The 19,979-nt window shown below is 47.4% G+C and overlaps 1 long non-coding RNA gene across 1 annotated transcript; it reads right to left on the minus strand.

The window, feature by feature from the left end:
* Positions 1-9,546: 9,546 nt before the first annotated feature.
* On the minus strand, positions 9,547-19,125 carry LOC108962254 (uncharacterized). The gene is made up of 3 exons (XR_001990767.3): positions 18,769-19,125; positions 14,310-14,448; positions 9,547-13,508 (listed from the first exon to the last, which is right to left on the minus strand). It is a non-coding gene; the product is annotated as an uncharacterized LOC108962254 (long non-coding RNA).
* Positions 19,126-19,979: the final 854 nt, after the last annotated feature.

The following is a 19,979-nucleotide window of genomic DNA, read 5'->3' on the forward strand; positions in this document are numbered from 1 at the left end:
AGAAGCCCATGGCTTGGCCATTGTATTCTTGCACAGTTTCTTTCTTCCCTGAAGCAGGGGGGTTTTTCTTTTTCTACTACAGCAGAGTAGACACAAAATATGCAAAACCCTATAAAACACAGGTCATGTCCTATTCTTGGTCTGGGTGTATTTTTCTCTCCAGCACACCATCTCCTACTTCATTTTCTCCTGACAACTCTGGAGGTTTATTTTTCAGCAAGGAGCTTATGTGGGCAATGAATGCTCAGCCAGAATTTCTGCCTGTAATTAATTGGCTGGGTAGCCCACCAGAAGTGGGATGTTTATGGGCACAGGGCTCTTATAATGTTCACTTCTGAGCCTTCATTCCTCTAGTTTGGATCGTAAACTTCACTTATCACCAGATTTTTATATGTTAATTATTCTGTGTTCCTGGGAGAAGGGAGGACATGCAGAAGTGCATGAAATAATGAATGATTTAGGCATGGGGGATTAGATGCTCCAGTCTGGCCTGACTATCTATGAGAGAGAAAACTGATGCATGGCAAAGTGGGGAGAAATTTAAATCAGGGTAAGTTTGTGTTTGTTGGTGGAGCCTCACACTTTGAACTTGTGGAACCCAGTGCCAGGAGATGCCTTACCTGGGGACCAGGAGGAAGAAAACCTGTAGGATAAGATTTGGCACCATTCCCCCCTGAGACACTTAAAATGTTGAGGTGCTTTGAAAAAAATCCCACTCAGCACAAATCTGCACTTTTAAGAGCCTAAATGCCTTTGAAAATCTGGGTCATGCAGGATTAGGTTTTGATGGAAGTCAGTGAGACTTAACACCTGAGGGACTGGGACCACTGGGAAATTGCATCCTGGCTTTGGGTGAAAATGCCTAAAATGAGGGAAAAAATGCCAAACAAAAAAAATTCTTTAGTGTCTGACAGTCCCTTCCTGTTCCAGGGGTGCTATAAATATCCTGCCAAGCCCTACCACGCTGCTCTTCTCCAGCTCCAGGGGCATTTGGTACTTGGCTTTGTGTCCTGACCTGAGGAGACAAATGCCCTGAGCTACTTGCCACCCCAAGAGACAGCACCTCTTTGCCTAAAATTTGCTTAAAATGTGATAGAGCCATCTAAATGCATTTTGCTGAAGGTGCAGGAGGCTGTTTATGCCTCTGTGTGTATTGTTATTTATTAATTGAAGCCTAAATTAGCCCTTGACAGGTTAGCAGTATTTAAGGCAGAGAGCTCAAACATGCAACACATTCTTGGCACGCTTCCCTTTATTAATTAAAAACCTCTTTAAAACATTCTGCCTTCCACCTTGGAGCAATAAATTTCCACCTTGAGGAAATAATTTCCTTGTTGTATTCCATACAGAGACGTTCTGTTAGCTGCAATCCCTGTTTCAGTGTAGGCCCCTCTCAGCCTTATTTCAATTTCAAAATAAACTTTCAAAAGGCCAGGTTTTTCTGTTAAAAAAAAAAAAAAAGGGAGGGTGGAGAAGAAAACCTTAAAAAATCAACTTTTCTGCATTCTAAAAATATATTTGGGTTTAATTCTGATGTAGTTTACTGTTTGTGCAGACTGTGAACCACAAAACTTCTTCTTAATAAGAGCTCACAGGACTCTGCAGCAGGTCCTGGAGCAGGTAAAGAATCCTTGGCAGCCCCAAATGAGCTGATGGTCCTGCATGGGAGGCACTGCTGGGAGAGTTTTATGGCCCCCCTGCCACCCCCAGCTCTGGGTGGCTGGTTTTCTTTATGTGTACCCTTTGCCCCAATGTCATGACATAACCTGGCAAAAATGTCACCTGATTTTGGGGCCTGGATGGCTTCCGTAGCCCTGCCAGTCCCAGGCTGTGCCTGCCAGAGACCTTGGTGTGCAGGGCAGCAGGGAAGATCTCTGCTGGCTCCTGCAGGAGCTCAAACCAAACTCACCTGGTGTGGAGGTGAGAGATGATTGCAGACTCCTGTCCCTCATCCTGATGCCTCCTGCATGGCAGGGGAGGAACTGAGGGCAGCAGAGGTATTGCTCTGTCACCAGTTTGTGCTCAGAACATGAGTGACCAGCCCCGTCCCACTGGAGCAGGTGGGCTGTGGGCAGTCAGCACTGTCTGCAGGTGTCAGATGTTGTTTAGCAGGGAAAGGTGTGAATGAACTGCTTTCAGTGGAGGAAACATTTCCTTTTCTTTCCTTGCTCACTTTTATAATTATCCAGGCTGTGGATCCTACACACCTCCCTGGTAGGTTCACCACAGTGGCAGCTAAGAGTGTTCTGACAGCACACAGACCTTTAAGTGTCATAAAGGTGGGGGAAAGCTCCTGATCAGTTTTGCTGTGCTTTGTCTGAGTTTAACTTCAAAGGAAAGTTTAAAAAGAAGCTCTTTTAGGTCATGGCAAGCCAAGAACCCTGTCCAGGATGGCTTGGACTCACTTTCTGTGAGCACTCACGGGAGGTTGTGCTCCTTCCCGCAGCCCAGTGAAGTGACATACCCAAAATGCTGCTCTGGACTTGAAACACATTCTGCAGGAGAGCTCTGCACTGCTTGATAAAGGGCTTTTGCAAAACTGACTTGAAATAAAAGAAGTAAAGCTGTCACTGAAATGTGAATTATTAGAGCAACGTGACTCCCTGCTTCCCCCAATTCTTCTGCTCATTCTTGCTTTTAGCAAATGTAATTTTAAAATAACCAGTTCAGGATGCCTTGGTGGAGAGTGTTCTTGCCTTTGAGCCAGAGAGTCACTGGTTCAGTACTGAGTGGGTCAGTGGTTTGGGTCCCACACAAGGGCAGGGATCCCTGCAGGGCTGCAGGTCCTGCCTGCCTGGGTGGGCACTGGGGAGACCCCAGGCTGCTCCCTTGGGATGAGCATCCCCATGCCATCAGCACCCAGGAGCTCCTGCCCTGCCTGGCACATCTGCCTTCTCCAAAAGTGCAGTGGGGATGGGGATCACAGGCCCCCTTTTCAGCCAGAAGCTGGTGTGGAGCAAGTGGGGTGACAGCCCCAAGTGTCACCTCCTTCTTGCTGACAATGCTTTCTTCCTGTTCTTGTTCTTTCTCACAGCACAAAATCACTGAAGATTTCAGTGAGCTGCTGGATGACACCAAAAAGACTCAGTGCCACTCTGATATCATCATTATGGATGGGTTTTGTTCCACCATCCCATTTATTGACCTGTATTTGCCCTTCCTGGACCTCCAGAATGACACACTGAACAGGAGTGGTGGAGCAGCTCTCACAAGAGACACTCCAAGTCACAGAACAAGATACCCTTCAGAGGAAGTGAATTATTTTCCTGGAACAAATGGATATTTTGAGTCTGTTTTCCCTAGGGAAAATGTGTCTGCTCTCAGCATGAGCAGTGCTGAGAGTCCAGGAAGGCACCATCACATGGAAATAGACAGGTTTGGCTCCCATCAGGGGGACTAATGTCATTTCCCAGCACCATGTAGTGTCAGTGTGGGATCAAGGTTCATCCCAAATGTGATCAATTTCCTGCTGGAAAATTCACTGCTTTCCACTGTTGTTCATTGTGCCTGGCCCTGGCATGCCCTGGGATTGGTGGGTCCTGGGTGTCCCCTGAGTGCAGAGCCCTGAGCAAGTTTCCATCAGCGTGGTCTGGCTCACATGTCCCTCCCCTCAGCACACCTGGGAGGGAGATGAGAGCTCATTCCAGGTTTATGGGGACAGTGGGGCTGGAGAATGTTCTTGCTTTAATGTTTGGGAGCTGAGGAGGACTTTCCTTCTTACAGCTGTGGTGCAGGCAGTTCTGGGCTTTCCCTCAGCAATGGACTTCTCTGGATCTTGTGTGGGGAACAACTAACCCCAGGCAGCAAGTCTAAACCATGTAATGGGAAAAGCCTCCCACAAATCCCCCAAATGGAGACTGCTGAGTTTTACATATCTTGGGTTAACCTTAATGTGATTCAAGCCTATGATCACAGCTTGATACCCATTTGTTTAAAAAACCCACAGTCTGGCCTGGAGTCCAGAAAAAAATCCCTGAATAGAAAAAAATTCCCTTTTACCCAAAACTCCAGGTGACTGTGGTTATTGTCAGGAGTCTCTGTGTTATTTCCTCCCTATCAGTTATCAGGACTGGGGCTTCTGCAAATGTTTTGTGTGCACATGGCACATGTTGTGAAGCAACTCCTGGCTTGCCTCCTTTGATCTTTTGGGAGAAAATGATTTTGAAAGATATTAAAGAAAGTAAAGATATTAAAGAGTCAGGAGGCTCATCTCTCAAAATACTTGGGATATCTCCCCTGCTCCTTGCTCTGCTGGGTGGATGGAGGAATGCTGCCAAGGGTGCAAGTTCTCCATGTGCCTTAGATGGGGCCCTTCCCATTTTGCACAGCATTTGGGGATCTTTTTACCATGTTCCTCTCTCCCTGCAGGTTGCAGCATCACCACTGTGAACATACTGGCATATTGGGAGAGGCTGTGGAAGTCATGAAAGTAAAATCTTCACCAGATCATGAGAGGATGAAAAGTAAAACTCCTTTTAGGCAGAACACGATCCTTGGTGGCTGTTAGAGCTCTGCCTACAACTTGTGCTTCAAACCTTCATTGAAATAAGCCAGAATGATTGACAAGTAAGCATTTATAATTGAAAATAATTCTGGAAATATCTTCTCTTTTTTTCTGTGAGCTAAATGAGTGGAAGTGCAGCCACCAGCTCTGGCCCTGTGCTGAGGGCAGCTGCTGATGGAGGGAGGAACGTTGCCATTGAGGGCTGGGAACAGATCACAGCCCAGGTCCTTTTCCTGGAAACCTTGTGGCAAGGCTGGGACTGGAGCCCAGGCCTCCAGTGCTCTCCTGCCAGCTCCCTCTTTCTAAGATCAGGCAGCCTCAGCACAGCAAAAGAGCTGCTCCCAGTCAGCAAAGCCACCTGCACTAAGGAAATGGGCTGTGATACCTGGGAACAAAGCAGCTCCTTCTGTGCCCTGGTGCTGATTAGCACCTTGGAACAACCTGCTTGGCCTCCTGGTCTGGCAGTTCTGGTGCAAACACACCCACAGAGCTCGGGGTAATCGGAGAAGGAAAGAGGAGAGCCGTGAGCAGCAGCCGCTCCTGCGGGCAGCACGAGCTGTGCCAGGACAGAGCTGCACCCCAGGCCTGGCACGGTGGCTGGGGTGGCAGAGGCTGCTGTGCCAGGGACGAGGAGGGCTGAGGCACCCTGACCCCTGCAGTCCTGTGGCAGTGGGCATTAGCAGGGCAGGACTGGCTGCACAGCTCCACTTCGCCCCCAGCTCCATTCCTGCTCTTGTGCCCCAGCAGGGACTGAGAAATGATGTGGGGTGACCAGAGGGAGCAGAGTGCCTGGGGGATGCACATTTGGGGGCCTGGCTCTCTCTTGGCTGGCTGTTGGGGGCAGAGGGGTGTGTGCCTTGCAGCAGGGATGCTCCTGTGCTCCTGTGCAAACGGGCTCCTGCCCTAGATGGCCTGGCTGGCAGGCAGCCACAAGCTGTGCCTGAGATGGCATTGCTGCTATAACATCAGGGGGTTTTCTCAGTTTTCATGACCATTCCCTGTGATTCTGCACAATCAGTGGGAGTCCAGCATTGCCAGAGGAACACAGAATCCCAGAATGGTTTGGGTCGGAAGGAACCTTAATGAACCTCTAGTTTCAGCCCTGCTGCCAAGGGCAGGGACACCTTCCACCTGACCAGGCTGCTCCAGGTCCTGTCCAACCTTGAATATTTCCAAGCTGGGACATCAACAGCTTCTCTGGTCAAGCTGTGCCTCACCACCCTCACAGGGCAGATTTTCTAGAACATATCCTCTTTTTCACTATATTATGGCTTCCAGCCATAAAAAAAATGAGACCCCAACATGAGAAATATCTAAGCAAAATTATTGCTGCACCCCTACAGAGCAGAGTGGATCAATCTTGCAGAGTCACTGCCTGTCCAACCCTAGAGAGTTCATCTGCATTGCTCTCCAAAGTCAGTCTTTCCAATCCCAGCCCTGGGCTGCCATTTGTAGTGTTTGTGCCCCAAAGCCTTCCCCAAGCCAGCTGAGAGCTGAGAACAGCAGCTCCTTGTAAAAGGGTGAGGGAGGAACCAGTGACACAAGCTCCTGCTGAATTTGTTTTTCATGTTCTCATTTGTAATCATTTTGTGTTTTATGAGGGATACTTCCTAGAACCTTGCCAACATGATGGAAACATATGTGGTGCTCTTATTCATGATGTGACTCTTTTGGTGGAGAGATGAGATGAAAACCTGCTTTTCTCTGACATCCCCACAGCACATGGTCCAGTGAGATAGAAAACCAGTGGGGTGTGGGGTACCTGCTCTTCCCCCAGCCATGCAGACTCTGTTCACTCCTCCAGAGTCACAGCCCACATAACTCTGCATGTACAATCCCAAGGTGGTTTTTCTTGCCAATTATTTATTTAAACTTTTTCTCCTTCTCTTAAAATTTTCTTTTACTAGCCCAGCGCTGTGGCCTGAGGGTGACACTAAAAGCATTGTTTGGAATTCTCTCTGAATTGCAGGTTTTCTCCTGTGCTGGTTTCAAGGACAGAGCCAAAATGTGGGGAGCAAACACTATCCCTAGAAATAGTTATTGCAGGTTTCAGAGCTAATGATGCCAAGGTTACAGGACCTTTGCTTATTTAAATTAGCAAATCCCTCTGCAAAGGGCATGACTGAGTTATCAGCATCACTGACTCTATTTGGGCCACACCACAGCTGTCACTGAACAGGGACAATTCCTGCAGCATTTGTGTTTGGGTGAGTGACAGGGGTCACCTTGAGTCCGTGAGCCAGGACTGCTGCTATCCCTGGGTGCCCAAAAGGGCAGGGCTGGCTCTCACCAGCAGCACTGCACCTGCAGCAGCAGCAGCACACTGCTCAGAATGTGGGTTGTTGGTTATCCTGGTTTTCATTATTTTAGTGGTGAGAGAAAACTTTTGTGTAGAGTGAAAAACAATCCTGAGCCTTCCTGTGCTTACAGGAGGGGCTCAGACAGGTTGAAGCAATGGTGTGCAAGGGCAGGAGCCTGCAGGACAGCAACCAGTGTGAAGGGACACCTGTCATAAAGGGAATGGAAGTGCATTTTAAACTGAAAATAAAATGCTAATGGCAGGAGAATGCAATGACAGTGGTGAGTAACTCATGATAAATGCAGGGGCCAGGCATCAAAAGTAGCTACCTGAAAGGTAGAGTGGTACAATCCTCTAACCTGACCATGGGCTGAGAGCTGGGGTTGCTCAGCCTGGAGAAAAGAAGGCTCCAGGGAGATCTTAGATCCTCTTCCAGTGCCTAAAGGGGCTACAGGAGAGATGGAGAGAGACTGCTTACAAGGGCATGAGGTGACAGGACAAGAAGGAATGGCTTTAAGCTTAAGGAGAGTAGATTTAGATTAGATATTAGAAGGAAATTCTTCCCTGGGAAGGTGGGGAGGCACTGGCACAGGTTGCTCAGAGAAGCGCTGTGTTGGGATGCTGCTCAACTCCTTTGCTCAGGCAGGCAGGGCAGTGGGAAGCAGCCCTCTGAGCCATGTCTCTGGTGCTGGAAGGAGCCAGCAGCCAGCCTGGTGCCCAGCAGACAGTGGGATGCTGCCCCTGGGATTTGTCCTGGGGAGACTCGCTGAGCAGACAAACTAGAAATGGGGGTTCTCAGCAAGGACAACCCCCCTTATTAATGAGGGAAATTAATGTACTTTGTCAGTTGAAGTCTCCTGCAATCTGGGCTGGTGAAAATTAGGACCAGGCCAAAAAAGTCAAGGAGGCCTGCACCAGTGTGAACCAGACTTCATAAAATAGAAAGGAGAGGCCCCTTTTGTCAGGCGATGGCTTTTCCTCAGAAGCTAAATGATACATAATGTTTATATAGTGTTTTGCCTCTCCTAAATGCAGGCTAGACATTAATTGATTCCAGGTTTGCTCTGTGAAGTAGGTCAGCTCTTTCCATTTTCAGATAAAGGAGTGGTGGGGATGGCTGGGGGTGCACGGGGGGTCAGCGCCGGCGCCGGGGCACCTCCACGGATGGCTGCCCTCCCCGTGGGACCACGCTGCCACCCTAAATATACACCACCTCTGATGTATGTGCAGATCAGCTGGGACTCTGTAAACCCAGCTACATTAAGCCTGGTTCAAATGAAATCTGTTTATGTCTCCATTGCTCGCCACTGGTCAAAGCAGGACTTAACCAACCTAACGCTGTTTGTGTTCCAAGCCTCTTAAACCCTTGCTCTGACTGTCTTGAAGTGAGATATAAAGTACTTGCTGGGACCTGGCTGGAGGCCAGGGAACTGTTTCAGACCCCCCTCTCTCTTCTGCTCATGGGGCAGTTTAGAAAAAGCATTGCACATTTCAAACAGTGATGGAAAAAAATAATTTTAATTCACTTCTGTTTACATAATGTTGGAAGCTTGGGAGGGTTTGGGCAGACAATTATTAATGGTTTAAACTGGTGTGATAAAAATGTTGCCTTGGTCTGGGAGCACAAGCTGGCTGCCCAGGCCCTGGTGCTGGGTCAGCCAAGCACTGGCTGCAGGACTCAGGGAGAGAGAACCCAATGGCTGGGTGGGTCCCACTGCTGTGCTCTTCCTTTTGGCATCCTGGAAAGAGCCTCCTTCCCATTCTGCTGAGGCTGAACTGCAAAAACCCAAAGCCTGGGTCTGGGGAAACACCCTGCTCTTCTCAGTCACCTCCATTTCTGGCTGCCCAGCCTAGAGGTGTTTGGTGATCAGATCAGAGGGACCCAGGGCATGCCCAACCTGGGAGCACCACTCCTTCCTGCAGTCTCAAAGCTTAACTGCTCAAAGATTTTGTCCAGCCTTTTGGGAGCATGGCCCTTTATTTTTGGTTAGTTCCTTGTGTGAATCAGCTCCAAAGCAGGTGGAGCCACTCCTGAATGTGCAGCATGGGAGTGAGAGGGTAATTGGGTCCCTTGTGAAGTGCCCTGAGCTCTCAGGTGTCAGAGGAGGTGGGGATGGGCAGGCACTGTCCCACCTGCAGCGTCAGCCTGGCCTGTGTGTTCCATCCTCACATCCATCCCTCAGAGGACTCAGACACAATTTTACTGGTCTATTGCTCAGCAGGACCTGGCACCTGTAAAACTGCTCTTAATTACTTCCCAAGTTTCTCACCAGGGTGATGTTGATTTTGTCCTATAACCCAACCAGTCTCTGCCTATTTAGTATAGAGCACTGCCCACCATAACTGTTGTCTTATTTATTGGTGTGTGATCATACACGGTGTGCATTTGTCCATGGCTGGATTTTGGACACCACTGGGCTGCTCACAGCACTGCCCATGCTGTTTTTGCCTTCCAGCCTGTGCCTACCACACTGCAGCCCCTCCACACACAGAGCTGTGATGCTGCTGTGAGGCTCTAGCAGGTTTTTAAGTGCCTGCACAAGGGGTAACAGAATGAGAATCACCTGTGAGCCTGGTTTGGAGGGTGACAAATTCCATCTTGATGTGTCCAGCTCACACATGCATAGGAAGCAGGGATTGTCCCCTCTAGCCACGGCACTGACTGATCTGATGTGCTTTGACACCTGAGATTAAAACAAGGGCTGTAGTAGCTAAGAAAATATAGAGAAAATGACGGTTGGGAAATTAATCCATGCCAGCATCAGTTCCTGCAGCACCTAGACACAGCTTTGAAGCTCTGCCCTCAAAGTATTCCCTCCATGATCCATGGGATTACCCTGCACCGTGGCATCTGAGTGCCAGCATTACGAAATTCATAAGCACACGCTTTATCTGCCTATTTTGCAAGTCATCCTTCCCAGCAGACAGAAGGACTCTGCTCAAAGGCATGTTGGTGTTGGAGGCTGCATCTCTTACTGTTGCCACTTTGGCTGTGGTGAAACCAGGCTGGGACTAATCTGAGCCCATTAACTGGCTCTGACATATTCAAAAACCAAACCTGCAATGTGTGAAATATTGTATTAAAAAGAGAAAAATTAATTTATGAGGATAAAGTTTGGAGGTTTAATATGCAGCCCAGTGACTGGTCTTCTCCAGAGGACTTCCTTGAGGGGTCATGACTTATTTCTCCAAGGCTGCAGACCCTGGCAGTGAGACATGGACAGAGAAGAGGTTTCCCACTGCGATCATTAGGTTGGAGTATGTTTTTTTCCTGTGCAGGGAGAAGGTGTTGGATGAAAGATCTGTGAATAACATATTGCTTGAGAAATGCTTCATGACCTTAGTCATCACCTGGGTGAATCAGACAGGGAGAACAGCCTTTATTCTGCAAGATAACTGCATCCCACAGAGATTTTCCACTTGAGAAAGGACTCAAAGTTTGTTCCAAAACCGTGCAATGGAGTGGAGTCCAGTCTCACTCTGCACAAGAGGTAATCTTCAGATGGATGCTGTGCTTGATATGACACTCACAGGTAGCATCATGCTCTGATACATAAAGTTGTGTTACCTGGAGCCATCTCAAGGAATATTTTAGGGAAGGGTTTGAACTGAGTGGGACCTCCCCTAGTTCAACAAGTGGAGAGTCCAGTTAAAAGCAGATTTGGAAAAGTCCAGAAAATGGGTTTTCTGTTATAAAAGGGATCAGTACCTGAATCCTGCCATTCCTGCCCCTCTTGCATGACCATGCACCAGGGCCTGTTCCAGCTGATGAGGTTATCCTGCACTGATGCTAACATAGGAAGAGGATCAGTGCCAGTGCTTTGAGACTGTCATTGAAATATTCATGGGTATAAAAGAGCATGTGGGGAAAATGCAGCTGGGGACAATGGTGAGAGGAACAGCACAACAGCTCAGACCAGCACAGAAGCAACTGCAGTGAATGTTTCGTGGCTTACCACCCTCAGCATGGGATGTGCTCCAGAGGCTTATTTTCTGTCCAGTTTTCCATTTTGCACTGGAACTGGCACTTCTGAACAGACATGTGGATTTCTGCTGGCCTGAGGAGCTGCTGCTCTGCGTGGCAGGCTCTCCTCTGGGATATCCCCAGGCAGGCTGAGCCCATGCCAGGTCCTGGCTCACCGTGGGGTTACTGCCTCTGGGTGCAGGTTGGTGATCTGGATGGAGACTTTCTGGAGTCAGGTCCTCAGCCCCCAGGCTTAGATGCGACAAAGAAAAGATGGTAAATCAAAACATTTGGAAATCTGTTTCTTATTTACTGTACTGCCAAGCTGCTGTAAGGCTTGCTGGAATCACAATCCCAGAAAAGCGGAGTGGAAAGGATTTTCCTACTGATATTGTTGGCAGTGGGAAAGACCTTGCTGCCTACTGTGGGCTGGGACAGGTGGGGATGGGATGAGGGACAGGCTTGATGTTTGCTTGTGAGGGTAAGGTAAACATTGCAAACATTCCTTGTCTCCCCTCAGCCCTTCTCAAGAGAGGTATTTGTTAAATATTGGGAAGAACTGAAGGCAGAGTGGAATATTTGGGGAAGGGATGCTTAGAGACATGTTTTAGTGGTGACGAAGGGTAAATGTGTCAGATCATAGCAGCAGGAGAAAAGAAGTCAGGTGCTCAGGCCACAGCAAGTTTTGTTGGATGTTTTCATGCTCACAGCATCACCGGAAAGGATCTCCCAGCACTACTTACCCATCAGGCATGGGGAGAGATGCCAAAGTGTGCAGGGGATGGTTCATGGAACCAGGGAGCTCTTCCCAATGCACCAAGGCCCCACATCCTCCCTTTCCCTGCATCTCTCCTGGGAATGTCACACATCATCTCACACACTGCAACCAGGGTAAGCTGAGCAGGGAAAGTTTCCCAGAGACTTTTGGGCTGTGATGCCAGGAGTCATTATTGCCTTGGCAGAAGCAGCCACAGTTGTTCAAACCTGCCCTCTACCCGTGAGTCAGAGTGGAAGTGCTGGAGTCATGGGATGGCTCCGAGCAAAGATGCAAAGTTGGGAGTTGCTTTCAGAGATTCTTATTTCCTTGAGGGAAAGTCTGAAAAACTATTAGTATAAAATTTTAGTATAGTAAAATATTAGAGGGTACTAGAGAGAGTCCAGCAGCCTCAGAGCCTGCCTGCAGCCCTCAAGGGCAGCACTGGGCTCTGCCAGCTGGGATGGCAGGCAGTAACACCAGGAGCCTCCACTGCCTGCAGGGGATGGACCATCTCTGGGGGCCCCAGGAGCAGCAATGCCATGGGAAGCAGCCATGCAGTTTGTGGGTGCCCATGGGTGGGCTGTGGCACCAGGGACATGTCCTGTGAGCTGTTCAGGGCAGGTTTAGCAGAGGCAGCATTCACTGGGCAACCACCTTCCTGCTTGGAGCACAAAGGGACACAGTCCCCAGTCCTGTGGGAAGGTCTTGTGGAGAACCAAGCTCCCGTGTGTGGGGCTGCACATGTGAGTGTGTCCTGCTCAGGTCAGAAAGCACGAGGAGATGGCTCAGCAGGGTTTGCTGAGCAGAAATGGCTTTGGGCATCTCAGAGGATCACTGGTAGTGAAACACTTCTGCTCAGGGGGTGCCAGTCCCCCTCTGGTTCACAGATGGAGGAAAGAGCAGAGCCAAGGGAAAATAAACCTTCAGCATCACCAGGTGGGGGACAAGGAATGTGAACTGCTCACTTTCCCAGCATCATGTCCATGGCACCTGGCTCCATCTGAGCATGGGAAGAGGCAGCAGAAATTACTGGGGATCCAGGAAATGTGGGATGGGTGCTGGTGGAGCTGGTGCTTTGCAAAGCTTCTGTGGGGAGAACTTGGCATGACAGCTGCTTCCAGCATGTGGAAACTGTGGTGGGATACAGTCAATCTGGCTCCACAGCATGGCTGAAGTGGTCAGAAGCTGGTGGTGGCAGGGATGTCCTGAGGTGGGTGTCGGACCAGCCTGAAGGCAGGTGGGAATGGAAACCCCAATACTGAGCTCTCCCCAACCTTGGGGAGGTCCTGTCACCTCCAGACTCCAAGTTCATGGCTCAGAGCCATCTCTCGTTTAGTCCCAGTGAATTACTGAGCCCCAGGAAGCCAGCCTTACGGAGGCTTTTGTAGAAGTCAAGGGCTCAAATTGAGCAGGAGCTTGGGGAAACCGTTTCCCTTGTTAAAATAAATGTATTAGTTTAATACGTACCAGGAGAGGATAGGGAGTTCTCCTTGTTAAATATTTACCAGTCAAACCCTGCTGAGGACTTACTTGGAGCAATTCAGCTTTAGTGATTTCCTTCTATTGTGGTCTAAGTCTCCAGCATTGCTGGGAAATGCAGCAGGGCCAGGACAGCTGGTGACAGAGCTGAGCCCCGGGCAGAGGAGCTGCAGCTGGGATGGCCACCCCCCTCTCTGGGGACACTGTGGCGCCTCAGCACGTCCCCAGATCAGCCCTGGCACCTAAATGGAGATGTGGACACCTGCCTGGAGAAACAGAGGGAGCAGCCTTGTTCCCAGAGGGGAGCAGAGCTCAGGACAGATGCCCAACAATCAGGCAAAAGAAAATAAACCTTAAAAAAAAGGTGAGTGGACACCAAAACGTTTTTCTGTGCCTTACCTGTCTGTCATTCCTGAGAGCATCCTGACATCCCAGGCTCATTGCAGTCCATTTTACCAAGGAGCATAGTTTCTTTGGGGGCTCATCATCTTGGGAATGGGAATAGCTGTAAACAGCACAAATTGTGAATTACCTTAATTTCCTTAAAATGTCCCTTCTGCTGCCTGATGGTGAAATTTAGCCACGTCCAACAGCTCAAGATTTCCTGACATAGCTATTTGATCTATCAGTCCAATTTTATATTTATGAGATTTACATGTACATATATTAACCTGACACATTTACATGAGCAATTTCTCATTTACAAGTTCATATTCCAGCAATCTCTACAGTTCTTAAAACTGGAAACACATTTTTTGGTAATCAAGTTAAATTAGGATAATTTCTATTGTTGATGGCTCCACATTGTTTTGTAACACCGTTGCTTTCCCTTAAACTCCCTAGAATGAAATGGAAAAATGAAGGGCATGAGGCATCTGTATGGAAATGCTCCTGCCTTGATGGTTCCCTGCTCTCCTGAAGGCAGCAATTGCAGATTGTCAAGGATTGTGTGTTTTTAAAGAATGACTCAATTAATAATTGTAAGAGAAAACAGATGCATGAGGTTTGCAACTAGAGCTGTGGATATTCCAGGAGACATCAATTGTTGGAAATAAACAACAGTCCTGATTCAACAAAGCTCTTAAGCAGACGCTTAACTTTGAGCATGCACTTAGCCCAGGCTTCAGCGAGGTGTTAACATATGTTCTGCTATATAAGGAGGGACTTAAGTGAGTACTTACAGTTAAGCTTATGCTTAAGTGCCTTGTTGAATTGGGGCCAACAATTCAGCTCTCCCTCTGTCTCCCTGACATTAACTGTGCTTGACATCCAGGAAATTCAAACAGGGGCTGCAGTAGTCACCTACCAGCAGAACTTTTCCCTTCACAATGGGGCTGCATCTATTTTGCAGCACGGCTGAAGTGCTCTGGGTGGCAGGGTCAGGTCACCCCAAGCACCTCCGTGCCCCCATCACTCCCCATCCCTTGGGATCCCCACGACACCACCTGCAGAGAGACAAAAAACCAATATATTTGTAAGTCTCTATGAAGACCCAGCCTTGAAACCTATCAGGTTTTAATTGTTTTTTTTTAAATCAATAATTTTTTCCATAATGTTCTGCATGTTCATCAAAGATGTCTGCTTTCTTTGTGCTTATTTTCAAGTGGTTGGGGTTTTTTAAAGTCTAGAGTAGGAAGAATTGCACTGTGAAGTGATTGTCAACCTTTATGAATGAAAAGTTAATTTTTTGCAATTTTTTGCCTTTGTAGTTTTTTCTCCTGTTACATCCTCCATTTGCTGAGTTGTACATGGCAGGTGAATATGGATGGGAAAGGCCTCAGTGTCTCCACAGGTTACTGATGATTTCCTGGACCAGCCTGGATGCTCTGGATGCCCTTTCCTTGAGCCCCTTCTCTTGGCTGTAGGGCCCCTTCTTTTCAGACCCAGATCACTGAGGATGAAGGTCTTTGCTCACTATGATAACACTTTGAATCAGCAGCACTGAAAAACCCAAAACCCAGCTCTCAGTTGTGCCTTGGGATCAGCTCATCATCACTTGCTGGATTTTATTTGCAGTAAACCAGATTTCTCTGAAAACTGAATGCATCTTGTTTCATGAGCCAGGGAAAGCTCAGAGAAAGCAGCAACAGAGTCAATACCTCCAGTTCCAAATCACACATGGCAAATCCTGAGCCAAACACCCCCAGAGGTTTCCTGGTCTCCTGATCTGAAGTTCTGCCCTTCTTGTAATCAAAGGGAACTCTTGAACTTGCTTCAAGGGTGCCAGAGCTGCTTTCTCCCCAGGATTTTATTTATAGCTAGTTTTTAAACTGTGGGTATAGCAGTTGCCTTTCCAGTCCCAGCTTTCTGTCTATCCTGTTTCTGTCCAGAAGTCACAGCTGGGGAACCATGCTCACTGCCAAAAAAAGGAGTTTGTTTTACCTGCCAAAGCCAGGTGTGAGGGACATGTAGCCCTCACTTAAAAGTGTCTCAGGGAGCATCATCCAGATGCAACACCAAGTTTCCTTGAATAAAAAAAAATATATATATATAGACCTCAGGAACCAGCTCTTCCCTGCTTATTTTCTTTTCAGATGGCAGCATCCAAGTTCCAGTTATTTCTGTCTTGGAAAATAAAAGTCTACCAGAGGAAAAGGAATGTGAGTTTGCAGCAGAGTTTGGTACCTGGAAGGCTCTGGGCTGGAGTGCACACTCCTGATTTATGGTGTACTTGTTAAAACCACTTGTTCTTGTCATAACAAAACAGATCCAAGTGAAGCTGGGTAGAAGGTCCCCTTCTAGCTGGCACTTCATCATGGCTTCTTACTCTGTCTTAGGTTCTGGGGGTTTACAGTTATATAAAACTTAATGAATCAGTATACTTTAGATTTCCTTCCTAATGCATATGGGTTCAATTAACTGCACTGTTTGCTTATTTAAGCGTTTTCATTAAATTGCTTTACTATATTTTCCCGCAATTGAAAGGGAACATGGTGGGGCTGATGCCATCTGCCACCACCCGTTTAGCAGAACCTTTCCCTTTGTTCAGGTCCATTCTTTTTTATTAGAAGAGACCCTCCTACCCCCAGTTCCCTGTGTGCCACGCACTTATTGCATTCTCCTCTTCTGACTGCAGACTGATAAACAAAAAGCTTGAGCAAGGGCCTTCCATGTTTGGTATTTTTTAAGGGTCTCTTTTACAAGATCAGTTGTGTTTTGCCCCCCACCCCCTTCTCTCCCCCTGCCTGCAGATCCCTTCTTTGCTCCAGCTTGTGAATAAAGGATTGTTGCTATTACAAAGGCTCTCAGCTCTTGCTGCCTGGCTCTGCAGGGTGGAGGATTGATGTGGCCAAAACACCCAAAACACCCAGCCAGGCTGCAGGCTCAGCCCAGGACATCAAGAACAAGGCAGGAGAGGTTTTCTCCTCGTTGTTAAGGAATAGCTGATCCTAGGCATCTCACCAAACCTTCCTGAAGGTCCCTCTCATGGCAGGGGATGGTGTCCCTGCCTTCACACACAGCTTATTTTCTGGATCTGCTGCTCTTAGGCTTTACACAGAGTTCTCCCCACTACACAGAGGGTGTTTTTTACATTCCTCCTTGTTGTTCTGCCCCATCTTTTTGAGTTGCATCTTGCAGTGTCAGTGCTCATTGTGAGTGGCCCTGTGTGTCCTAAAGGGCTGGTGTCCCTCGAAACACCCCACACTGCCCAGAGATGCCCTTCAGGGAGGGACAGTGCCTTCCCCTGTTTTACAACTAAACTGATTTACACCCACCTGATTTGGTGCAGATTCAATCTGCACCTTGTTACACAAAGCAAGTGCTTTATACACATGACCAATAGAAAAAACATTCTGGAGAATATAACAAAAGAAGGAAAAATATTCATCCTGAAGGACTCTTGTCCAAAGCCTGTGGTTTTTTTTTTATTTGGAAATGCAGCATTTGATATTGCATTTTTTATCTGCCATCTCTGGGTTAGGAAGCAGAGAAGGCACTCATGCTCCTGGAGCAAAGGGATATTTTGCAATGCAGTGTGAGGTAGAAAATGCCCCAGCATTTATCATTTTCTGTTCTCTGCTACAAGCATTTTATGTAAGAGAAGGTGCAAAGACAATAAATAACTTGCCCTAAAGGCACACAATGAATCTGTGGCAAGGCCAGCCAGAGAAAGGCTTTTAACCATTGGTTGCAAAAGCCCTTGTCCTGCCCAGAGTCTGAGGGAGCTGCTGTGTTTGTGGAGGGCCAACCCTCACCCAGCCTGTGCCCCTCTTTTGGAGAAGGATTTCAGTTTGTGAAGCAGTGAACCAGACCAAACATCTCCAAGAATGAGGCAGAAAGAGGACCCACAGACACGAGAGACGAGCGAAACCCGGAAGGATGAGAAGGAGGAGAAAGAAGAAAGAGGAGACAAAAGGAAGGAGGAGGAAAGAGAGGAAAGGAAGAAAAAGAGAGGAGAAGAAAGAACGGCAAGGACGAGAGGAAAGGGAAGGGACAAAAGGGAAAGGGAAAGGGAGAAAGGGAAAGGGAAAGGGAAAGGGAAAGGGAAAGGAAAGGGACAGGGAAAGGGAAGGGAACAGGGCTAACGTCGAACGGGAAAGGGAAGGGAAAGGGAAGGAAGGGAAAGGGAAGGAAAGGAAAAAGGGAAAGGAAGGAGAAGGGAAGGGAAAGGGAAAGGAAAAGAAAAGGAAAAGCAAAAGGAAAAGGAAAAAGCGGGTAAAAGGAAAAGGAAAAGGGAAAAGGAAGGAAAAGGAAAAGGAAAAAGGAAAGGAAAAGGAAAAGGAAAAAAGACAAGGAAACCGGAAAGGAAAGGAAAGGAAAAGGAACAAGGAAAAGGAAAAGGCACGGAAAGGAAAGGAAAAGGAAGGACAGGAAATGGAAACAGGCAAGGAAGACAAAGGAAAGGAAAGGAAAGGAAAGGGAAAGGAACAGAAAGGAAAGGAAAGGGAAAGGAAAAGGCAAGGAAAGGAAAGGAAGGAACGGAAAGGAAAGGAAATGGAAAAGGAAAGGAAAGGAAGGAAGGAAGGAACGGAAAGGAAAGGAAAGGAAAGGAAAGGAAGAAAAGAACGAAAAAGAAAGAAAGAAAGAACTACCTTCAAACTCTTTTGTTTGCAAGTGAAATTAAGGAAAAAACAAAATGTGGGGAAACTGAATTTAAACTGAAAGGAGAAGCCTTTCTCCCAAGTGTAAGACTTTTTCTTCCTTTTCTTATTTTCAAGAAGGTTTTCCAATTTCTGTTTTTTCAATGAAAAATGCAACCAAAGCGCCAAAGATGTTACAAAACACCTCTGAGTTGTAAAATTAACCTTGCAGGGAGAGTGGGAAGTGGGGATTACCTGGGGAAACATCAGCTTGTACCCCTGGATGTATCCCAGGTCCCCCCTGCTGAACAGCTCCTGGGCACGGGGACCCCAACCTCTGCTAACAGCCCCATGTGCAACTGCTGAGATCTGCCAAAATCATAAGGAATCCCCCAAAAACGCCCAAACTGATGCAGAGTCTGGACTCTGGGAGACTTTTTGAGAGAGTGGTTTGACAGACCTGCCAGGTCCAACCTCTCTCTCTGGTGCCCTTTCTTCTGTGAATGAGGCATAAAATAAAATTTAAGCAGCTGGCTGTGGTAAACATTCCCTCCAAACATGCCCGTTCTTGATGCCCCAAATGCAGATATTCAATTGTGGAAGAAAGTGGAGAAGGAAAAAAAAAAAAAAAAAAAAAAAAAAAAAAAAAAGGAAAGAAAAGAAAAGAAAAGAAATTAAAAGAAAAGGATAGAGAGAAAACCCCCGACGCTTCCAAGACACTAAAAATAGACTCTGATCACTTACCAAATGGTAAAATGAAAATGATTTGCTTTGAATAGTCTCCAGAAAGGCTCAGATACAATGTCTTGTGGAGCAAAATTGAATCAGTTGAAAGTGCAGACGCCAGCTCAGCCTAATCCCTCCCAGCTGCTTTGCTTTCCTTTTTTTCCAACAAGCAGCCCCTAAAAGTCATCTCCCTAATCCTGCAAACTGAAATTCAATCTTGTATTTTTTTTTTTAAATCAAGTTTCAAGCCTGGGGCTTGCAGGGTGGGGGAAGAGGAGGAGGGAGGGCTTTGGGGTTGCCTCCTTCCCCTCGCCCTGACTGCAGTAAACACAGCCTTGAATTCAAGGAAAAGCTTTAGACTACAATTCACTTGGCTTGAGCCAAACACACAAATCTGATGCCTTTAAAGCCCCTCCAGCAGACGGTAGATAGCTTTGAGATGTTCACTAAATGGCTGTCTGGTTACTGCCTTTTTTGTTGCTGATTGGGGGCCCAAGGAGACCTTGTCTCTGGGCTGGTTTTGGCTTTTTTTTCTTTTTTTTTTTGGTGTCTGCTCTTATCAGTGATTTTGGGTTGGGCATTTACCTGATGCAAAGACCAAGACAAACAATTTCTCACAGAGGCTGGTGATTGCAACCAGCAGTGCATGTATGGGCTCTGCTATCTCGGGGAATACTGAGAGGTATTTATGACACTTTCCCAAGAGTTTCCCGACTCCTGCCCTCTACTCCCCCAGTTCCTGCCACGTGTGCAGCTTGCAAGGACTCAGGAAAGCTCCTGGGGCATCCCAGCCCTCAGCTCCCTCCATGGCACTTGGAAGCATAACTCTGTGTGCTTCCAAATCTGCTTTGTCAGTCGTTGCCACCTGATGGTTCACTGATCCTAAATACTTTTGGCAGCAAATGATACTGGTTTGATTCTGGAGAGTAATTGAGAATAAAATAACAGCAAAACATTCAAAACCAAATCCTACAGCTCAGCATCCTGATAATTCAAATTCCTGGGTCTGAACACTTCCAAACTCAGGGCTTCAGATGTTTTCCCCCATTCAGCCATGCAGATTGGTCTTATGGCTTTTGTTTGAATCCAGATCAGGATCAAGAATTTGAGCAGAAAAAAACCATGTAAGAAGAAGACACCAATTTTACTGGATAGATACTCCCCCACAATGGCTGCAGGCAGGTTTAAACTCACCTGGACAGGGAAAGATTCTCAGTGCCAAAGGAAAA

Source organism: Serinus canaria, chromosome 13 (genome assembly GCF_022539315.1).
Source record: "Serinus canaria isolate serCan28SL12 chromosome 13, serCan2020, whole genome shotgun sequence".
Classification (NCBI taxonomy): domain Eukaryota; kingdom Metazoa; phylum Chordata; class Aves; order Passeriformes; family Fringillidae; genus Serinus; species Serinus canaria.